This window comes from Alexandromys fortis, unplaced genomic scaffold (assembly GCF_014885135.2).
Source record: "Alexandromys fortis isolate MF-2015 unplaced genomic scaffold, M_Fortis_MF-2015_v1.1 scaffold_8_1_9099942, whole genome shotgun sequence".
Taxonomy (NCBI): domain Eukaryota; kingdom Metazoa; phylum Chordata; class Mammalia; order Rodentia; family Cricetidae; genus Alexandromys; species Alexandromys fortis.
The window spans coordinates 780,214-801,349 of NW_026067898.1; the positions used below are offsets into that span (position 1 = coordinate 780,214).

Below are 21,136 nucleotides of genomic sequence, written 5' to 3' on the forward strand. Positions count from 1 at the left end.
GAGAGAGAGAAGGGGGGTCGAGCAGGAGGAAGGGAGGGAGAGACAGAGACAGACGCGGAGGGAGAGGGAAAGAGGCAGGAAAGATCCCGAAACGAGGAAGAGGAAGCGGTGGCGAACCTCGTTGGATTTTCTTTCTCAGCACACTGCTGAAGCTTTGGGTTTTCTCTTAAAGGATCGGCTTTAGAAGTCCACATCTGAGGTGTGTGCTCTTTTCATTTTTTTTTCTTTTCTAAAAATGTGTGTATGACCAGTTGGGGAAAGGCTAACCCAAGTGGAATTTTTGTCTTAATGGTAACTGGGGGGAAGTTAAAAAAGGCAAGAGAGCCTGTTAATGCTGACGGTGAATTTCTTATCAATTATGTTTTTCTACTTTTAATAGTTTGGACGTATTTTGGTATTTATATTAAGGCAAAGGTAAATGTACTAGGTGTAATACCGGAAGCTGGTTAGAACCAGAGGTAGAAGTTATGTAGATTACATTTTTGTATGTATTTTTATTTTATTTTTCTGGGTTAAGCTAACATACTTCTGTTTTCATAACTCAAAAAGTTAGTTTTTGGCATGTTGTGTGTGGGTTGTGAAAGGGATTTGTCCTGGTCGGGAGAGTTATACAGATGGCTCTTACCATGTTTAAAAACTTCCAGCCCCCTCACCTTCAAATCTGTGGCAGTGGAAAGTTGCAGGGAGCTTTAGAGCTTAAATAGTATTGTTGTTTCCTCCTGAGAGTTTGAAGGGCCCGGATGGTTGCAGCTTTGCTGTTCCTGGGTGGATCCCTTACTTCTCCAGGTGTGGGTGGGAGCCTCGCCTGTTTGAAGGAGCCTCTTTGCTTTGCCTTGGAAAACAAGTGGATCTCTGTTAACTGAATTGCCACCGCTTTTTTTTTTTTTTAAACCTAAAGTTACTTTGGATGGTAGAGATTTGTGAAGGTGTTGTATGTTAAACCTGCAAATATGATAATGGTGCTTTCCAGGGTAAGGAATTGTAATCGTGCTTTCTGTTGGCCCAAGCAAAGCGGCAGAACACCTGAAAGTCTTCAGCCCTTTCGGTTTCTGAGAGGGCCCTAGATTGTGAAGGGTTGGGCGAAGAGAAACCACTTAATGAAAACGTGAATTTGCAAAACCCACTTGAGAAAGCACAAAGGGAATTTCATCTTTAAGCAACTGGAAAGGTGCTTTTTAAAGTTGTCTTTTGTTTGTGTGTTTGCTTGGCTAACTTAGCAGTAAGTTAGAGCACTGTTAAAGGCCTGTGACTCTGCTTCATGCTTTAGGATTGGTCTTCTGATTTGCTTGGTTTTGTTTTTTGCACATACATTCTTGCAAATGTACTGATCCCAGATAATTATATAGCCAACTCATCAGTAGCTGCAAAATAGGGTACTCTTCTTTTAAAATGGGAATCAGTACGGGAATTCGGGCTGGAACAGATACTGCTCTAATTGTAGTAAGATGGGTCTTAATGTATAAGCTGCTCATTACCTTTAAATTGTTATGAATCTTTTATTTTCTGATTTTGTAGTCCCTGCCCCCATTCTTTTTAGACTGGAACACTTCCTTGAGTTTTTTTCTTCTGTGAAGACATTCCTTGCAAGATGATTTTATCCTTGTGAGGTTGTGGCTTCTGGAGGAAACAACTTTTGTTCCTCTTTCCCTTTCCATATCGTCTGGGCGAGGGTTACAAGAAAGAATTTGACGTCTGCGCCTCAGAATAAAGAGAAGTAGTTGGAAAAAAAAAAGAAAAAAGACAACGTGTACAGTCAGTTGGGCTATAGTTCTCATTTCTAGTTTTTTTTTCAATTTTCCTTTGAAATTCTTTTTCTTTGGAGGTTTCTTGGTGGGTCTGTGGAAGGTTGGTCTGGTGCCCCAGAGTGTCGGTTTCTCGCTCAGCCCTTAGGGGGAGGGATGAGCGTCTGAAGGAGGAGTACAAAGGCAGTTTGAAAATCGGTTCTGGATGACTGCTGGTGATCCGGGTCTGGGTCCGGCTCCGAAACTGGGCTTTGTGTAGCTGGGCTGAACAGCGCCGGGGTCCAGGACTATTGTTACAAACTAAGCCGTTGTTTGGCTTGCAGTGGAGTCTAGAGCGTCTTGAGGTGTTAAGATGGAAGATTATTGTCTTTTACTTCACCTCTGTTGGTTCTTTCAGGAATCATAGGAAAGGGTACAGATAAGTAATCTTTTATTTTGCTATTATTACTATTTGCTGTGCTTTTTATATTGATTTTGGTTGAAAATGATGACAGATAAGTATGCATTGTACAGATTTCTCTCCTTGTCTGCTTTTTATATAAATTGCTTAGTGTCTTTGTTAGGTGAGTGAGGTGGTGGTCTGTTTCAGGTGTGTGGGGGCTCATGGCTGGTTAGAGCTCTCGCGCCTTTCTGAGGACTCTGGCACGGACACGTTCTGTGCTGCTTTAAAATAGAAGGAAAGCTTCCTATAATTACATCCCAGCCTTAGGTTTATTAAATAGTTGGCGTCTTAGGGATGGGGGAGACAGGATTCAGCTAGGATCACTATCTATTGCACTAGCAAAATATTTAGCTCAGTATGATTCCTTTTTCTGTTATGGTAGGTGCTGGTCCCTGTTAGTGCCTCTAGGTTCTCCTGTCCCCCACCCTCTCTCATTGTTTTATTTTATTGTGTGCTAAGCGTTTTGCATAGACTATCTACCTAATTTTTAATAACCATTTTTTGAAAAGGAATTTGGTACTCAGAAGCTGAGATTTTCTGAATATCTCACTATCTAAATGGATTATCCTGGTCTGATTGACCACAAAGTCAATGGATTTAACCAGAGATACACTGCCATTTCCCGGAGAGAATGGACATAATAGCTGGAACTAAAATAAAGGAAGCCTTGCTATAGGAGGAGTGCTTTAGTCCTTACCTAAAGAGATGAAATTGGAGTAGTGTGTGTAAAAGACCGGTGTCCTTAGTGCGGGTGGAGCTGGATGAGCTGTGCAGGTACCGTGTGAACTCTGACCAAGCTGGGGCTAGAACTCGGCGGCTCACACAGGCCAGGCAAGGGCCCTGCCCCTGAGCTCATCACTAGACCTCTTATATTGAGACAGTTGTGGTTGTTGTTGAACTCTCTGCAGGCTTGACCTTAGAGGCCTGCCCGCCTCTGCCCCAATGCTGGGACTAAAGGTGCCCACCACCACTGCTGGCAGCTTTATTCGTTTTTAACTTCTGGAAATTGGCTTCCACCTTCATTTGCTCATTAGTGAAATTTCCTCTTCCAGAGAATTTTCAGCCCTTTGGGTTGAATGATACCACCTTCTAGTGACAGGCTTATAGGAGGTAGTTCTAATAAATGTATTATCATGTATCTAATAAATACATCATTCTTTATTAAAGATTATGTCTTTCACCCAGACTGTGAAGACCCAGCTTGTGAGTGGGTACTGTCTTGTCTCTATCCCTGTATCACCTATCTCAGTGTCTGCTAACGGAGGTGCTCAGTCTTCTCTAGTCAAGGAACTTGATGGGACTAAGGCTCCAGGTGAGACTGGGAGCTAAACAACATGAATTAGATTCCCATGTAATTTTGACATTTTCACTAGCCTGTTAGTTTAGATCTTTTTGTTTACATTTATTTCGTTGTGGGAGTCGGGGAGGGGCCTGCACCTGTTTCAGCTAAGTTCACAGGTGTGGAAGTCAGGGAGAGTCTGGTTTTTCCTACGTGTGGGTTCTCGGGATTGAACTCCAGTCCTTACAGTTGGTGGTACGTGCCTTTATCCACTGAGACATTTCACCAACCCTATCTTTGGGAATCTCATTTGGCTGAGGTTGGCCCAAACTTGAGAACATAGTGAGGACCCACCTTGTGTTTGTGATTCCTTCTGACCCTTCTGCCTCTTCTTTATGTTGCTGGTACTGTGGACATGTGTCATCACAGCTAGCTTCAGAACAAAGTTTCTGGAAATAATGGAAGATTCTAAGGTTTGGCTTTTCTTGGCAATCAGTCTAAAGAACAGTGTAAGAGGTAAGGTGCCTTTTGTAGCTTAGGCAGCTGTTGCTGGGGAAAAACGTGGGCATCAGCGAGGACCTGATCAGTCCTGCTTGGATCACTGGTTTTTATACCACTACTAACAAGAACACGAAGAGCTTGGGATGATAATTCTAGACGTGAGTGCTTCAAAGAAAATGTGTTTGGCAACATTTTCTCCTTCCTCCAGATCTCATTTTGAGACAGGGACTCCTGTTTTGATCTTTCTGTCTCTTCCTCCCAAGGCTGGAATTATAGGAGTAATCTACCACACCTGGCCTGATACCAGTTGTTTTTGTTATTTATTTATTTTTTGAGATAGGATTTCTTGTAGCTTAGGTGCCTGTCCTGACCTTGAACTCAGAGACCCACCTGCCTCTGCCTCCCTAGTGCTGGGATTAAAGGCTTTAAAGGTGTGTGCTGGCACCCCGGCTACGCGTTCTTTTTTGTTGTAGATTGTGTGTGCGCACACACACACACACACAGGATAACACGCAATGGTAGTGTTCTCCTGCCTCAGTGTCACTTTGTGTTGGGGTCAGAATGTGAGCTATCACACTTGGCAGCCATTGTTAGTATTATGATTACTATTATTAATCACCCTTTCAGCCATGGAACTATATTAGAATTTAAACTGAAATTCTGGAAATTGGAGAGATGGCTCAGTGGGTAAGAGCATTTGCTGTTCTTTCAAAGACTGAGTTGGATTCCCAACGCCCAAGAGAAGCAGTTGTCAATCAACTGCCTGTAACTCTAGTTATGGAAACCATCTTGTGGCTTCTGTGAGCACTTGCGAAGTTGTGACATATACCCACATAGATGTACACACCTAAGTAAAGGTAAAGACATCTTTATGTATAATTCAGGGTTGTAGTAAGAGGAAACTTAGTATGAATGAGCCATAGGTAATCAGGATACGGAAAAACTACAAATATTCCTTTGTATTTGCTCAGAAAAGGGATTAAAATAAGGGTTTATAAAAACAAAAATTAAATATCTTTTGGGGGCTAGAGAGATGGCTTAACAATTAGTAGCACTGACTGATCTTCTAGAGATCCCAGGTTCCATTCCCAGTATCTATATGGTGGCTCATAACCTTCTGTAGCTCCAGTTTCAGAGGAGTGTGAGACCTTCTTTTGACCTCTGTGGGCACTAGGCATACATAGTCTACATACATACATTGAGGCAAAACACCCATACACATAAGATAAAAATAATCCTAGCTACATGAAGTTGAAATAGGAATTGATTGGCCTCCAAGATTGCCAATAGAGGAGCATGGATGAAGGGAGGACACTGTCCTGCTTGGGTTTTAAAAGGGGAAAATTAGAGTAGGAGTGTTTTGTATTTAGTTGTGTAATTATTTTTAATCATTTTTTTGAGACAGAGTCTCAAGTAGCCCAGTCTGGCCTTGACCTTGCTTAGGACTTGTGCATGCTGGGCAAGTACTCCGTCAGTTGAGCTATATCCCTAGTCTTTTTTCTTTTCCATTCTTTCTTTATTTCTTTATTCCTTTATTTTTTTTCCTTTGATAGGGTCTCTCTGGTTTGGAGCTGTCCTGGAACTTGCTATATAGGCCAGGCAGGCCCCAAACTCAGAGAGGTCCTCTTCTCTCTGCTTTTGTGTTGGGATTAACGACAAGTACCACTACCACCGCATCCTACATCCTAGACCACATCTAGTCTTAAAGAGTTTTTCTTCAAGTATTCTGTGATGACCAGTGGTAGGTAATTTGGTTAATGTTTTCATAAGTCTCATACAATGGGGAGAGTGGTGTTTAAAGTTTTTACTTTAAATATACAGAATTTTTCCTGGGTAGTGGTGGTGGCGCATGCCTTTAATCCCAGCTCTGGGGAGGCAGAGACAGGCAGACATATGAGTTGGAGGCCAGCTGGTCTACAGAGCCAGTTCAGGACAGCCAGGACTGCATAGAAAAATCTTGTCAGGGGAGGGATGGGAGGAGGCATTTCATTTTGTAGTAGGCAGCAACTTTGGAGAGTTGTGGGGTTTGTCTCTTCCTAAGGAAGGTGTTGATGGGGAGACAAAACAGGTAGCACTGCTTGAATGTTTTAATAATTTCATCAAAGACTTTAGAAAAAAAAACAAGTTACTCTCTTCTTTGTGTCTAGCAGAAACAGAACTTTGTGTAAATGTATTTTAATCAGAGTGGACTGAGACAGCTTGGGTTTATTATTATCATCAACTCTTTTTTTTAAATATTTACTTATTTATTTATTATGTATACAGTATTCTATCTGTGTGTATGCCTGCAGGCTGGAAGAGGGCACCAGACCTCATTACAGATGGTTGTGAGCCACCATGTGGTTGCTGGGAATTGAACTCAGGACCTTTGGAAGAGCAGGCAATGTTCTTAACCTCTGAGCCATCTCTCCAGCCCCCTATCATCAACTCTTGAACCAGATTTCCGTTTGAAGCCGCCCTCAGATTTGCTAAGAGCCTCTTTTCTGCCTCCTCAGTTTCTTGGTATGTACTACCATACCTCTTTTTTTCTTTTTTTTCATGCCATATTGAGCCAGATTCTTCATCTCAAGCCTTCCAGCCAGAAGTTGCTAAGCTAATGTCAGGTTATAAATGCTTGTACAGAAATGAAGGCAGGGTTTTGCTATCTTTTTTACTGAAGTGAGCTCCCTCTTGGGAAACATCCCACTTGCAGCCTGTATTTATGGACATTTGATAAACTATACCATGTAGAAATTTTGATTTCATGAGGGCTTCCTGTGAAAAGTTGGCTTTTTCCTGAGGAAAAGTCTGGCTGGGCTTGGGATGTATGCATGTCTTAGACAAAGCCCTGTTTGGAAGGAAACTTGTAAGTTTTCTTCTTTCCCCCGAAGCCCTCACCTTTCAGAGTCAGGGCCTTGCTGTGTAGTTTCTTCTATCATGTAACCCATGCAACCAGGGTTCTGATAGTGTTTATTTGGTACTCTTTAGCCTCTGTGATGGCTAGTTACCCAAATTCCTCGACTTCTAGTCTATATTCTTTACTGTTTCTCCTGGTTCTTCCCCTGGTGTTCGCTTTCAGGTTCTCTACACCATATTCCTAAGCTAATGGTCTTCTCAAGATTTTGATTTTTGTCCTTAGTTGTATTGGTGCGAAAGACAAGTGTAGAATACTGCTTCTGGTTTACTTGCCTTAGATTGACATGAAGGTACCATCTAGGGAGTCAACTAGTACCTGTCACTGCTGCCCCCAGGTTTCTCTGTGTAACCCTGTCTGTCCTGGAACTCTGTAGACCAGGCTGTCCTCGGATCCAAAGAGATCTATCTACTTCTGCCTCCCTAATTCTGGGACTAAAGGATTGGACACCACTCCCAGGTCCTTAGTTAGTTTTTATGCTTGATATTTTTTTTTTTAGATCTCATCTGTCTAATTAATTAATTACCCATTCTAGCCTAGCCAATAGTAGAGCAAAAAAAGTGTGCTTTCCCCAGAATAAATGACCATGTTGTTATGTGTGACCAATGTTGTTCTGTATTGGAGTGGAGAAGCATGTTTCTTACTGTAGAATGAAAAGGTACTTGTTTGAAGAAGCTTATATTTTAAGAGACCAAAATTTATTCTGATGTCTGAGGACATAGACATTGTTACAGAAAGTAGGTCGACTTTTCAGTACCTTTATCAAAGCAGCTGCAGATCCCATCTCATGGCAATGAAGTCAGTCTGTTGAATGAAGTTGCTGTATATTCAGTCCACTTTCAAATAGAGGAGTCGATTTTTAAAAGGGAAATTGATGCCAATCTGATTTCTTTCCTGCTTCTTTGTTGGGATGGGGGAACTGTAACCCTCTGCTGGTCCCTCCGTGGCTGGCTTTGCAAACTAGGACACAGCTGGACCCTAGAGTGTTCACCCTGCTGCAGGGCGGCCAAGGAGCAGGCATGGCTGTAGGTGTGTAGAAGCCCCCAAATCAGACATACCTGAGGATCACAGTTAGAAAAAATGTAGAGAACCTGGTATGCCACGTGCCAGTAATCCTAGTATTTGGGCAGCTGAACAGGAAGATCTGGAGAGTGAGGCCAGCCTGTGCTACATAGTGGACCTTGCTAAAAAATACGGATAAATAGAACTGGCTAGATGGCTGCCAAACTCGACGACTTCTGCATGTGTGCCTCATGGCATAGGTTCCACACACATACATGCATATGCAAAATAATAATAATAAAAAGACCTAGTCAGGTGGTGCATGCTAGTTCAAGACTAACCTGAACACTTGAGTAGAGGGCTGAGGAATGAAGTTTTCCTTGGGTAGATGGTGAGTTTGAGGTTAGCATGGGGAACTTGAGACCCTGTCTCAAAAGGAACACAAATGCAACCAACTAAACAAAAAAATATTAAAATAAAAACAATCAAGCTAACTTATTTTCTAAAGTTTAACTACCTGTAGTCCTTGGACATGGCAGGTGTGCACTTAAGGCTAATGTAGGAGAGGAGATGGGAACTAGCTGGGCTAGATATCAGCATTCTTGTCTAAAAGCAAATCAGAAAAGGCAAAATAGAACAGAAGAGAAAGAAAGAAAGAAAGGAAGAAAGAAAGAAAGGGAAAGAAAAGAAAGGAAGGAAGGAAGAAAAAGAAATACAGACAGACAGACAACAAACCTAGGGCTGAGGAGGTAGCTCAGTAGTAGAACATTTATCTGGCATAAACAAATCCCTGGGTTTGATCCCTAGCACACACAAAAATCTGCTGCATGCCATGCTCTAGTGTATAATAATAATGTTATTATATACCAGATATACTTAATAAGTAATGAGCATATAAGTACATATGTTACAATCTTTTGAAAAAGTATAGTGCATAGAATGGTGCCAAGAGGAGAAAATTTGTGTGTGTGTTGCTGCCATCTATCCATCTGTCCGTCCGTTCGTCCATCAGTCTGTCTATTTGAGACAGAGTTTCATGGATCCTAGGCTGGCCCAATGAACTCCCTCCTGATCCTTTTGCCTCCACTTCTCAAATGCCTAGGATTATGTTTTACAAAACTAGAGACCAAAATGAGTGGTCATATAGGTGAGAGGAATAGAAAGGGCACATTGCCTAGACTGGTTGTTACCCCGGTCAGAAGAGATGGTGGGGGTGAGTATGAGACCTGTCTGGGCTGGTGTGTACTGGCACAGGATCCTGTTTGGCACTGTCACGTACAAAGGGAAATTACCTTTAGGTCCTAGAGACAACAGCTGTGACTAGTGTTTCCCTACTAACTTGAGGCAGCAGCAGGCCCAGCCTTTTTCTCCCAGTGAGAGTGATTTTCATAATAGCGGTTTGTATAGGTTGATGATCCTTGTCTCGGAGAACCATAATACTAGTGCTGTTAGTTAGAATAAGTTTGTATGTATTTGTAAAGGTATTTTTTTTTCTTATCTACATAGTAGCCTAGAAAAGGAGAAATTTAGCAAACATCTGCTACAGTTTCGTTTTGTCCACATTTGTTGGTTTTGCTTAGGTGTGTTAGACCTCACCTGCTGCTGCTTCTTATGCTCAGAGACAAGATCTTTCTACATAGCCCTGGAACTCACTGTGTAGACCAAGCTGGCCTGAAAACTAACCGAGATCTGCCTGTCTCTGCCAGGATTAAAGTTTGGGCTACCAAGCCTGGTTAGAAGTTCCTCCCTTCTTTAATGTTGGATTGATGGTTTCTGGAATCCCCTCCCTAAGACTGGGGATTACAGTCACTTTATAAGCTACCATACCCATCCATATTTTTATCTTGCATATCAGAGTTGATAATCCTTGTTAAGTAATCGTAGGACTCAATTTTCACTTTCCAGATATGTAAATTTAATTTATTACGGATTATCAAAGCATATTCTGAACTACTCTGCTTGTTGATTTTGATGGGACTGAAAAAGAATAACCAACTATTTGGTGATTTGGTGTTTTTTTGGCAACCCTTATAGGAAAGTTAGATAATAATACCCAATCACCAGACACCCTGTGTCTTGAATCACCCATACTTACTTTCCCTCCCACGATTTCTGACTTAGCAAATCTGTTCTTTAGTTAAAGACCTCTCTCCACCTCCCCTGTGTGTCTGTGGCTGTTCAAGATGACAGCACAGTTCAGGTTAGCCTTGGACTTTGAACAGTTTTCCTGCTTGAGCCTCCCCAGGCTGGGTTTGCCTGTCCTGGTTCTTCTTCCCTCTATTTGTAATTATCTGGTTGTCCTCCTGTTACTTAATACCATCTTTGAGGGATGACCAAGGACTGCCTCCTGATTCCCATCTCCTACCTGTGTCATTTTAGGTGGGCAGTACTCCAGGTAATCACAGATTTCTGCAAGATTTTCAGGTTGCTTTAAGTAACTGGTTGATTCTTATTTCTCCAGAATGTGTAGATGGTGAAGGTTTATAATTGTCATGACTCTCATGTAATGCTGTTCATGTTTTTAACCAAGTCTTCACTTCAAGTATCTCATAGGAATACTTTTCTCCATAGCTCTTAAGGACATTTTGTTACTTTTTAAAAAAAAATTTATTTATTTGTTTTTATCTCAAACCAGAAGTTAAAGTGACTTGGCTTGGAAAAATGTCAGCAGTAGTGCTCGATGTCTGAGTTTCTGGTTATTCCTCATCTGTTGTCAAGTAGGCTGGGAATATCTAGGGGTCACCAATGCTTGAAAGATTTAGGACTTGGCCTTTTTGCAGTAGAATATGGAACCAGTCTTTGAGAATTTGTATAGATTTGTTTGCAGGAAATGAAAACATTGAAAATGTTCTGTCTGCAGTGTAAATAGGCATGTCCCCAGGGAGCAGCTCAGGGGTCTACAGACGGCTTGGCTGCTAAGTAAAATAGCATGTCTGTAATCCCAGCAATCTGACAGCATACTGTGAGACTTTGACTTAAATTCTTGCTTTCACAGAGCTTCTAGGCCAATCCAAGATGCCTAGTGGGCCGCAAAGCAGACCCAAGTGTATTTTCTAACTTCTGCCCCTTCATCAAAGAAATGTTGTGGTTAGATTGGCAGGAACAGGCCACATGGTTTTCTACAGCTCTGAGAATCACTGTGTAGCCTTTTTGAAAATGTTAATTTCCAAATGATTGTGGCCTCCAGGTTGAAGTCTCAGGTGGATGGATATTTAGTTGGCATGAGGAGACTACTAAGAGTAGGAGCTGGTTAATTCGAGCTTATTGATGTTATTTATTTGTGTTACCCAGTAATGTTTTGGGATTGCATGTTAATGCTGATTTGAAGGTTATGCCAATATGTGGTATGGAGAACTCAAGTTGCCCGTTAAAGGAAACTTAAGAGCATGGCTCCGTTCCCCCTCCCATTGCGATTTTGAAATTGTGGAACAAATGCAAGAGAGGATGTTAGCATTGAAACCCCAGCTGTACAGTTTGTTTAAAACTCACAGGAAGGGCTAATTTACTTCCTGTCTGAAAGGGAAATGCTGGCTTCCTTAACTTCCTTCTTGGCCAACTTTGGCCAACTTGGAATATGGGTGGGGGAGGAGGGGAGGAGCTTGGTCATGTAGTCTTTTTTTTTCCTTTTTCTTGGTCTGTGTTGCAGATTGGTTTAGCACTTCATACATGCTAGGCAACTGTTCCACTGGGAGTTACATTCATTCAGGATGTGCTATTGATCTCACCTGTTACCCAAGCCTTAGGAAATAGTTACTATAATGTTTATGTTGAGTTGTGTGTTCCCCTTTGCCTCTGTGCTTTTTTTTTTTTTTTGGTAGGGGAGGGGGAAGCCTGTACTGAAGTTGTTTCTGCTGTTCAGGAAACCTTCCCACCCCTCAGACATTATTTTACATCCAGCCTGTTTATGTGCACTCCCCTGTGTTCTCTGACCAAGGAGTTTTGGGAAAAACTTAACTCATTGGACACTGAAAGGCAGATTGTAGAGAGAACTGGAAAGAGGGAGTGGATGACAAAAGTTCCTTATTTTTAAATTGAGTCAAGCAAGAATTCCAAGTGGGGCCAGTTGGCACTCTTCCTGCTATTTTAGTCCAGGCTCCTCCTTCCTACTGACCGGTCAATTGTATTCTCTGTTTGATGTGAGCTCGAGGAGGGGGAGGAAAAGTAGTGGTAACAGCTGGTGCCTTCATCAAACCCTCTCTGGAGTAAGGAGCGTCCGGGAGCTGGAGCTGGGTAATGGAGCGGCACAGCTTCCTAGGCACCCTTCACTCTGTGGGATGCCGACTGTTTGGAATCTAGCCTGACTCTATGAGACACATTCTATCTCCCCTTCCTCTGCCTTCCCAATGCTACGATGAAGTCTTATCACATCGTCCAGGCTAACTTGGACTCAGAGCATTCGTCCTGCCTCCATGTCCCAGCGCTGGGCTTATGGATGTGAGCCTCCATTTCCAGCTTTGGAGCTTGATGCAGGAAGCTAGATAGCAAACAGATTCATCCTTCACCTAAGGTCCTGAGCCTTACAGGGATGTTCTTGTTAACTCGTCCTTTAGTTGAGTTTTCCAGATATGTCTGAAAGAGCCAGAGATAGTTCAACCCTGGATCTCTAGTGAAGTTAAGTTAAATTGTAGTTGATGGACTGTACTTTGCTGGCTCACACTCCAGGGTGATGGCAACCCTGAGTCAACGCTGCTTCCCTAGTTCACCTGTTTAGTCTGACACAGACCTGCCCGACACCTTCTTAGAGCAGCAACACCATGAATAGGGGGTGTTTAGTGCTGTCGTGGGGGATGTCTTTTACAACTAGTTTTTTTCTTGCTTTATTTCAGAAAACTTCCTTAGATGCTTTTAAGAATTCATTTTGTAGGTCCATCTCCTAGTATTTGATCGACTCTCATTTATTTGGTTTGGGCCATGAGCAAGGGAACACTGTAGCTTATTTTCAAAATTCTTGAGAAAAAGAGAATGAGCTTTGGGGCTAGGTAGAACATTGGACACTTTTGTTTGTGTGCGTCAGTGGGGTTTGTAATGGCTAGGTCCTGCTGCTCTCCAACAGAATTGCTAAGTACTGCTTTCTGTCGACTAGAATAGTTGGCTTGTGTATGTATGCTCTTGCCAGGCCTCTCATCTGACTGTCAGGTCCAGATAAGGACGAAATTCCTCAAACTTGTGCCCCTTTGCTGTAGAGATTGTTTAGCCAGAGATTCAGGAGTTAGCCGATAGAGTTTCCAGCAGGTTTTGGGAGGGTGGCTAGGAGAAGGAAGGAGAGAAAAGATGAGAGAGATGGCATTTTACTAGTTCTTGGCTTGGAATGTTCTTCCGGTTAGAAGTATCTGCTGAGCTTAGCTGTTTATGCACAGTGAACAGAACCTTGGGCAAAGGGTGCTATTTCTTTGGATCTCAGGAATCTCTGATTGATGGAACTTGACCTCTGTCTAAAGTTTGCTTCTGGAGTTAGGATTACTTCCAATGGGCTGTACAGGATAATAGAAAATGTATGGTTTAGCCCATTCTCAGAGCCAGCCAATGCTTTCTTTTCTGACTAGGCTGTAAGAAAAGCTGAAGTTGCTGTCTCAACCTCTTTGCTGCCTGGGCTACAGTGCAATTCCTAGTGGCCCTCCTCTTGTTCTCTTGGGAAGTCGGGAACTTTGCCCTCAGAACTTGATAAACTGCCTTTCTGCAGGGTGGAGTCTGCTGCCTTTGTTTGTTCTCTGTGGGGCTGGCTTTAGGAATTAATTCCACATGTAGAGAAATTTGCAAGTTTTGAAACCAACGAAAATGGGCGATAAAGAATGTGACAGGGGACCCAGTCTCCTGTTGGTGATCAGCTTGTCATTGGTGGTGCTTTCTGGGGCTGCGCCACTTGTGGTTGTGCCGACTGGAAGAGCAGCTCCAGCTTTCTGCACCCCTCTTCAGGGTCTCCACAGGAAGACAACTGCCAGGTGGTTTTTAAAATCCTTTCCTGCCCCCAGACTCTTACTTAGGTCTTTGCACATAGTGTCTTTCTGCTGATTCTTTAAGGCCTGAGCTTTGTCCTCTGTAGCGTTGGCTTGAGGCTAAGAGGAGGGTTGTTTTCCTGAACATGATAAGGAACTGAGCAGGGCAAAGCAGGAGCTCTAGCTGGTGATTGGTAGACAGGATGCCCTGGAATGTGGTTGGCCTGCAGCCCAGAATCCAGCACTTTGTATTTGTTTGTTTCTGGGAGACTGTGGTCTGGTGCTCCTGTGACAGGAAGTGAGAAAAGCTGGGAGTGGGGGACAGAGAGGGTGATGTCTTTGTCCCTGGAGAGCAGCTCTGCCACAGAGCCCTGCTGAGAAGAGAGCAGCCTTTGTGTGTCTAATGGGTCTCAGGGCATCTAGCTACTCTGAGGGATTAGAGTATGAGATCTGACTGTCGCCTTTTACATCTTAGCACTTGAGTTATATAAATGGCCTTGATCTCTTAGCATTGAGGAGCTTACTGAGTTTGTGTGTGCTTATTTATGAATCTTTAGGATTTAATTATGAATGGAATTCTAGAAGGGCATCGATGTTAGATAATGTTGATGTACTGTGTATGTATGTTGCTGACACCTTGTTGGGTCCAAAAGGGACAAAGAGACTGGTAATGCTGGAAACCTTCAGTTAGACACTTGCTAGACACACAGGTACCGCCCATTTGGGTTTCAGCGTCACCCATAACTGGGAGGGTCGGTGGTTTCCCGGGATTGTAGTACCTGCGACATTTTGTCCTCCTTGGCCCCTTTCTTCCTTGTTTTGTTTTCCTGCTTTTTATTACAGCTGGAAAACAGGCATCTTTTCTCATTTTGTGGATTGGGTGGCTGAGTCCTCAACTTGTTGCTAAACTGGCTAGCACACACACCACACACACACACACACACACACACACACACACACACACACACACACACACACACACAGATCCGCCTTTGATTGCCCAGGAGGACAGCTGCCCTAGAGGCAGATTGCTAACATACCGCTGGAACAATCCCTCCCCTCTGTTCTGATGCTGGCCTACACAATCTTCCCTGCTTCTAATTCCTTCTCTCCTCCACCCCAACCCTGATCTTTGCTTTTGACTTAGATGTCACATTAAAAATGAAAATATTTTAGTGAGATTTTTCTTTCTTGGGGTAGGGGTGACTGTGGCTTTTTTTTTTTTTTTTTTTTTTTTGCCAGATTTATAGGTGAGACTGTCAATGGAAAAGTCGGTGATTGGTCCAGAGAGTACTCTGTTTTTTTGTCCACTACCTTTCTTCTTCTGTTTTTATTTTATGTTACCTTTCTTCTTTGAATGCTTGTTCCTTATACAAAGAAAATCTGATGCGGGGTGATGGTGAAAACCTTTAATCACAGCACTTGGAGGCAGAGGCAGGTGGATCTCTGAGTTTGAGGCCAGCTTGGTCTACGTAGGGAGTTCCAGGACAGATAAAGCTACTCAGAGAGACTATGTCTTGAAAAAAACAAAAAACAAAAAACAAAAGGAAGAAGAAACTTCGAGGCCAGCCTGGTCTACAAGAGCTAGTGCCAGGACAGGCTCCAAAGCTACAGAGAAACCCTGTCTCGAAAAACTAAAAAAGAAAAAAAAAAAAGAAACTTAGTCTGAAATAGAATATAAGCCACTTGTCCCTAGAATTGAGGAATGTTTTGCCTTTTAAAGTGAACATAAGCCCCACAGGTCTCTCTGGGTGGGTTCACTTCTTGCCCATGTCCATTCCCCACCTCCTTCCTCAAGCACATGCTGTGTGTGTGTCTTGAAAAAAACTAGTCTTGAAATTCTCTAGGTTTAGCTTAACCAGTGTGTGGGTTACAGGTGTATGTGTGCTATCATATCCTGCTTAAAAAATAACGACAAAAACTCTTGTTTTAACTTCTGTGGACTTAGAATGACTCATAACCACAGGAAGCATAGAAAGCTCTTACACTTTCTTCTGTATCAAGAAGGAATATGGATGTTTCTACTACTTATCAGCAATGCTACTTCTGAGGAGTAGTTTATAGTAGGAGTAGTTCACATACCTACTGTGAGACAAAGAACCACTTGGACCCACCTGGGATTTCAAAGAACCTAGGGAACACACTCAGAGATACTAGCTAGACCCCATCTCACAGGCAAGCAGACTGGTATTGATCCAGAAGGTACTGAGAAGATGCTACTGATCATTTCTAGGTGGTGGTTGCTGTACTCTAGGTTCGTATTTTTTCTTTCATTCAGATTGGAAAAGCCTTTCATTTGTTACCTGCTAATCTAGGCAAAATAAACTTTCATGCTTCCTTCCACTCATTGCTTTCTTCCTAGGTTCAGTGTTTTGTTGGTCATAAAGACAAGGGCTTTCCCCAAAGGGCTGTCTATTGTCTTCTCCTTAGGCTTTGAGGAGTTGGAACTTGGCGAATGTGACTCAGTTGCGTGCTTTTACCTTTTCCACGCTCTTTCCAAATGATGAGCAAAAGACATGGGAGTGCTGTAGATAGGAAGTAAAAGGCTGGGTGAGATGCTGCCTTTGTAAAACAAAGAACGCAAGTTCAGACAGTTGGATGACCTTTCCTAAACCCAAAGGTTAAGCTTTTCTCTGGATATTTATTTTTTGCCTGGGGGGTGTAAGGTGTCACAGTTAATTTTAGTATTTCCCTTTAAATGAGGAGAGTTAAACAGTATCATGGAATTCTGCTGGTTTTCTCACTTCCCATTGTAGACTGCCTTCCCGTTTTCTCCCTCCTTTTTCAGGAAGGAGAGAGGCATTTGGCCTCTCCCCTTCCTCTAGTCTGACACCTCCCCCACACCTCCCTTTTATCTTTGTTTCTTTATCGGCTTCTCCCTGAGCCCCGCTTTTTCCTTATAAGGCTAGGCAAGGTCCCTCAGCTAGAGTTGCAGAGGGATCTAGGTGAGTAGCTGTGTCAATGTCTCGAGAGAAAACTCAGTGTTTGTCCCAGTGCAGAGAGAGAGCCTTGAGAGCGGCACCTGGCTAGTGGGGGAGGAGAGCCGAGGGAGTTGGCCTGGCCTGAGCGATTAGAGGACTTGTTAGACCAGTCCTGTGTGTGTCAGACAACTCCAGAGAGAAGCTGGTTTTGTTTCTTTCCTTGCTACTCAGTCCTGGGCTCCTCAATAGGAGTCACACCTTTCCTTGACTTCAAAGCCGCCCAATTTTAGCTAAGGTTAATGTGCTGGGTTTGGGGGTTCCTAGGATACTTAGGAAAGGGGGAAAAGAACAGGAATGTTTTATATAGTATCTGACCTTAGGAGGCCATGGTGGTAGAAGTGATCCTTTTTTTTTCTTTCCTTTTGAGATGATGTTTTTCAGTATATGGTTTCCTAAACTCCTAGGCTTTAGTGGTTGCCCTGCCTATGTAGCCAGGAGAGGGAATGCAGCACTTCCTGCATCCTAGACAGCTTTGCAGCCCTGAACTATATTCCCCAACTGCCATATACTTTTTGAAATTTTAAATTTACAGTAGGGACTGCAAATCTATCATGTATAATAGCCAATGTCCGCAGGATTTGAGAGTTTGAAGACAGTTCGGACTATATAGAGTTAGTTACACACCAGCCCTGGACTGCAGAGTAGCCCTGTCTCAAGCAAAATGAAAAAGAGACCAAACATTAAGTTCTGAAATGGATGTATTGCACACTTGTAATCCCATCAGCAGGAAGCTGAGGAAAGGAGGGATGCTGAGTTCTAAGTTAGCTTGGGCTGTCCTGCTAAGCCAGGTTCATCTCTCTGCTTGGCCATTCTGTGACCTATGTATTTGTGCCCTTCAGACCCTTCAGATGTCCCTAACCTGTTATCCTCAGTCTGGCTATGTCCTCTCAGGTCCAAGGAGCATTTAGTACAGCACAGGTCCATTGCTCCAGAACACAGCCTGTGGCCATGCCAGCTAGGGGAAGGTGGCTGTTTTACTTATTTTTTTCAGGGGGACAGGATCACACCGTGTAACCGAGGCTGCCCTAGAGCTCATATAGCCCAGGCTGGCCTCACTTAGCAACTCCCAAGGATCGATTGCCCTGCCTCAGTCTCCCCAACGTTTAGATTGCAGGTATGAGCAACCACAGAAGCACAAGATAAACCTTTTATGTATTATTTTATCTTTTTTATTTTATTTTCTAGAGAGGGTTTCTCTGGCTGTCCTGGAACTAGCTCTGGCCTTGAATTCAGAGATTCACCTGCCTCTGCCGCCAGAGTCACTGCCTGACTCTTACTATTATTTTTATTTTGTGTGTGTGTGTGTGTATATATATATATATATATATGTAAGTGCACATGTGTACAGGTACTCTGAAAGCCAGAAGAACTAGAGTGGACCTAGAGTTACAGGCAGTTGGAAGCTGCTGCTTCTTCTTCTTCCTCTTCTTCTGTGTTCTGTCTGCACCTAAGCCTGCAGGCCAGAAGAAGATGCCATATCTCATTACAGATGGTTTTGAGCCACCGTGTGGTTGCTGGGAATTGAACTCTGGAACAGGAGCCAGTGCTCTTAACCACTGAATCATCTGTCCAGCAAAGCTTCTTGACTAGGGTGCTAGGAACCATGCTTGGTCTGTGGAAGAACAGCAGGCATTCTTAACTGTTGTGCCATCCTTCCAGCCCCATGTGGAGACTAAGTTAGGGGCAAAAAAGCTCTCATGTGTTTTAAGTTCTTTTCCCTTGGCACTGCAATCAGATATGTTCTTTTCTCCAGGGGAAGATGATAGGACCAGAGGGCCCATTAGTTCCTTGAGTGAGCCTTAGGGTGGACACAGTTAGACACTATTCTTTAGCCTTTTTAGTAAAGTGGAGCCTTGGAGCCTTGGGAAGACCGCAGTTTCTGGGGTGTAAATCTTGTGACTCGGTGGTTTTCCGTTGAGATGAAATCGTGAGGCAAGCAGAGTCCCCTTTAGACTATTATTAATAACACTGTTATTGTCATTCTTTGTTGCCCAGGCTGAACTGGGCTCTTCTGTCCTTGGGTCTTTGGTTTGTGTGCCATAGACTAGGACTCAGGATCCCTAGGCAAGCACTGTCACTATTCAGTTAATATCCCCAGCCCTTGAAGTTTCTTTTTACTTTTTTTTTTTTTTTGAGAAGTTGTTTGTGGCCCAACTATGCCTTAAATTGTGGTCCTTATGTCTCACTCAGCTAACTATGATGACAGGCATAGACCTTCCAGGGACTTGGGCTTAGTATGGATATGAACTTAACAGAGGAGTGAGAAACACTGTTAGTCTGACTGGATTTCAGAAGCTGGGAACTCATGAGGGTTGGGTTGGGAGCTGGGACGTGGGACTCTGGTACAAGCATTCTTCCTAATACGGAGTCTTAAAAGTTTTCACAGAATATGATTCTTTGAGATTTAGAAGCGGAATGGTAATTTTCTGTGTGTGTGTGTGTTCAAGCAGGAACATTGAACTGTGAGTTTTGAACATAGCCTTTCTGCAGTGTTTTTTTTTTTAAATATTTATTTATTATGTATACAATATTCTGTCTGTATGCCTGAAGGCCAGAGAGGGTGCCAGACCTCTTTACAGATGGTTGTGAGCCACCATGTGGTTGCTGGGAATTGAACTCAGGACCTTTGGAAGAGCAGGCAATACTCTTAACCACTGAGCCATCTCTCCAGCCCCATTTCTGCAGTGTTATAGGTGCTTGCTTGTTCTGTGTTACTGATTGGTGTTCAGTGCGAGGCTTGGTGCTTTAAAAAATCATTTTATAGCCCCAGAAGATAGCAAAGTGGGAGAACATAGATTTGTGGCATTAGTTTTGACTTATAATGTACTAACAGGAAGAAAAGAGGAGACTTTGGGACTAGTTACAGGAGAATGTAATCTCTTTCCCCAGAGCCTGAAGATCGAAGCTTAGAGAGCTCCTCAACTCAGGGAAAATTGGGGTTTCTTTCACAGTGCACACCCAGGGCTGACCATGTATGGATGTATCCACCTGAGTTTCATGGAAGTGCATGTGGGGTGTTGGGGGGTGTGTGGGTGTAGGTGTTTGGGGCCTGATAGGCGTAGTCATTAATTGAAGCTCCAGGAGGTATTGAAACTTAAACAGTTATTGCTTCTCCCAGGTTTCCTAGATTTTTGGGGTGGGGGGCAGAACCAGTGATTGGATCCTAGATCTTTTGAAGTCAGGGATTTCATTTAATCTTTGCTGTTAAGAAAGTAAGGAATTCCATTGGAGTGGTGGGAGCAAGGAAGGCATGTGGTTTCTTACGCTGCCACACTGGTTGCTGTGTTCAGACTGGCAATGGCTTCCCATATGCTCAGACTTTCTCTCAGTACTTCACATGGATTGTTTCATTTAGTTTCATAGCTACCCTTATGTGGTTTATTTTTCCACCTTAACAGAGAAGAAAACTGAGGTTTAGAGGCAAAATGGCACTTTGCCCAGTATCATGTAAATGTTGGGATCTGGGACTTGAATATAGTCAAGATCTAAAAGTCTGTGTTCTTGGATGATGATGCTAATGATGATTTGTGCTATCAATTCTCCTGCCTCAGCCTCCTAGTGCTGAGGTTATAGATGTGAGCCACTATGACCAAATTATATTCCTGTAAGAATGTTCTTAATTACACTTCTTTGTGCGTGTACATGTCTGGGAACACGACCACTGTAACTCCCGTGAGGGGGTCAGAGGACAATTGGTAGGGAGCAGGGTGCTCTTTCTGCCATGTAGTCTCAGGAATCCAACTCAGGTCTTCAGGCTTGGTACACAACAGTCTTATCCCACGAACCATCTCACCAGCCCCCAAGTAGCTTTGTCTAGCCAGTTTACAGAAGAGCAGATCATTCCAGGGCTGTGTGGCTGGTGATTGGTTTTATTGCTCTGTTATTTCGTTTGCCCTGTCCAGTTCTTTGGCCCTCCTGGATGTTTGATTTGATTTAACTTATCTTGAAGTTCCAACAGAAGAGACTGACTTTTTAATCATTGCCATTGCTTGAATGAGTAAGCTATAGACTTAGAAGGTCTTTCTAGTATGGGTGACTTCCATCCAGCAAAGGCCTGTGACTTACTAAAAGTAAACAGCTATTCTCATAAAACATAATTTAGGAAAATAACAATATTAAACACCCCCCTTTATCCCCCTCTATGATCTTTTTTTTTTTTTTTTTTTTGGAGAAAGTGTTTGTTTGGCAACATTAATTGGTAAACTTGGAAAGACTTGGAGGACTTTTCTAGATACCAGCTAGGCAGTCAGTGGTTTGCAGAGTCTGGTCTGTAGCACAGTCTTTATGGTATGTGGCAGGAAGAGGTGATTCATCAAGTTATGAGACTTTCTCTGTTGCGTGTCAGGCCTTAGCTTCCCATGTG

The 21,136-nt window shown here is 43.0% G+C and overlaps 1 protein-coding gene across 4 annotated transcripts in view; it reads left to right on the forward strand.

The window, feature by feature from the left end:
• Positions 1 to 6: 6 nt before the first annotated feature.
• Positions 7 to 21,136, forward strand: part of Ctnnd1 (catenin delta 1) — a 49,714-nt gene continuing 28,584 nt past the window's right edge. For all 4 annotated transcript variants that reach the window (XM_050119482.1, XM_050119491.1, XM_050119500.1 and 1 more), the window contains exon 1: positions 7 to 199. The gene's annotated coding sequence lies outside the window, so the exon portion shown is untranslated. The remainder of the gene's footprint in view (positions 200 to 21,136) is intronic.